Source organism: Mirounga leonina, unplaced genomic scaffold (genome assembly GCF_011800145.1).
Source record: "Mirounga leonina isolate KUSES-001 unplaced genomic scaffold, KU_Mleo_1.0 Mir_125, whole genome shotgun sequence".
NCBI classification, from domain to species: domain Eukaryota; kingdom Metazoa; phylum Chordata; class Mammalia; order Carnivora; family Phocidae; genus Mirounga; species Mirounga leonina.
Window position 1 is genome coordinate 59149021 of NW_023270305.1, and position 1891 is coordinate 59150911.

At 45.3% G+C, this 1891-nt stretch overlaps 1 long non-coding RNA gene across 2 annotated transcripts in view; it reads left to right on the forward strand.

Annotated features, from left to right (window-relative positions):
* LOC118008140 overlaps window positions 1-1505 on the forward strand; it is a 66914-nt gene extending 65409 nt beyond the window's left edge. For both annotated transcript variants that reach the window (XR_004678595.1, XR_004678594.1), the window contains exon 3: window positions 1318-1505. This is a non-coding gene — a long non-coding RNA (uncharacterized LOC118008140). The remainder of the gene's footprint in view (window positions 1-1317) is intronic.
* The last annotated feature ends 386 nt before the right edge of the window (window positions 1506-1891 follow it).

Here is a 1891-nt window from a genome sequence, read left to right on the forward strand (position 1 = left end):
CTTCTTCTTCTTCTTCTTCTTCTTCTTCTTCTTCTTCTTCTTCTTCTTCTTCTTCTTCTTCTTCTTCTTCTTCTAAGAGAGGTGGGGTGGGAAAGGGCAGAGGGAGAGGGGGAGAAAGAAAATCTTAAGCAGGCTCCATGCCCATTGCATAGCTCAGCATGGGGTTTGATCTCACGACCCTAAGATCATGACCTGAGCTGAAATCAAGAGTCAGATGCTTACCAAACTGAGCCACCCAGGTGCCCTCTTTTTTCTTTTTTAACACCCCCCCCCCAATGATTCTCATGTGTGTTCAGAGTTGAGAATCACTGGAATCATGAAGGCGGGTTTGACCCACTCTTATAGGTTAAATTGTGTTCCTTAAAGAGATATGCTGAAGTCCTAATCCCTGGTATTTGTGAATGTGATCTTATTTGGAAATAGGGTCTTTACTGGTGTAATCAGTTAGAATGAGGTCTTACTGGATCAGCATGGGCCCGAAATCCAACATGACTGGTGTCTTTATGAGGCGAGGAGAGACACAGAAAGACATAGCCACACCAAGAAGACGGCCCTGTGCAGACAGATGCAGCCACTGGAGTTATGCTGCTGTGTGCCCGGGGACGTCAAGGATTGCTGGCCATACCAGAAGGCAGAAGAGACAAGGAATTATACCCTAGAGTCTTTGGAAAGGAAGTGACCCTACTGACACCTTCATTTCAAACTCTGGCCTCCAGAACTATGAGAGAGTACATTTCTGTTTGCTTTAAGCCACCCAATCTGTGGTCATTTGCTATGGCAGCCCTAGGAAATGAATATACCTGTTGATCCCCATCACTTAGAAATTTGCTGAGAACTCATAGGAAAGATACTAACAGGTGATTGCTCTAAATAAGATTTGTTAGATCTTAAGAAAGTTTCCAGAAGATTCTGGACTGTTGGCTGTTAAAATGATGTGACTATGCCAGTTTTCCCAGGGCTGAGGGAGTTTGGGGAATGTGGGACTTTCAGTGGTTGGGAAGTCTAGCAAAGTCCCCAGCAATCCAGGATGAACTGCTCTCCCCAAACAGGATGGATGCCTGTCAGATCAGACCATCAGGGAGTCCTGGACTACAATAGCTACACTGATCTGCTTCCCTAAATTTGGACAGAACTTAATTAAAAAGCAAGTTAAAAACAAATGGTTCTGAGCAATTCTTGGGTTTGGGATTTTATTTCCAGGGTTGGACTTGTGTGTTCAAGTCCAGCATGCTTTTTTGGACTTCTGAAACAAGAAGATCAGCAAGTAGCCTGATTTCTTTCACTAACAAAAGTGAACAATTCTTGTTTCCTACTTAGAATGGAAATCAGGAATTGGATAAGGATTCAGAAGAAGTATGGGGATCTATCTGGCCAGCTGAGCTCCTTTCAAGAAACACAAGGTCATCTCAGACGAGGTAGGATTCCTAGTCCACGAGAAGTGGTGAAAGCCAGGACCCATGGTGAGTGAGTGAGGACACTGCTTAGGGAATTGTGGAGATGAGCCATTTCCTTTTTTTCCCCCCAGATTTTATTTATTTGTTAACTTGACAGAAAGAGAGAGAGGGAGAGAGAGAGCACACTAGGAGAGGGAGTGGCAGGCAGAGGGAGAGCGAGAAACAGGCTCCCTGCTGAGCAAGGAGCCGGATGCAGGGCTAGATCCCAGGACCCCAAGATCATGACCTGAGCTGAAGGCAGAGGCTTAACCAACCGAGCTGAAGGCAGACACTTTAACTGACTGAGCCACCCAAGTTGAGCCATTTCCTGATAAGTCTCACAGCAGAGCCAGTCTTACGCCTTTTAGGTAAAACTGCTTTATGATAGAATCATTAGGTCACAGGAACCAGACCACTTTGCCTGAGCTCTAAGATCCATTCCCCTTATGCTGAACTTA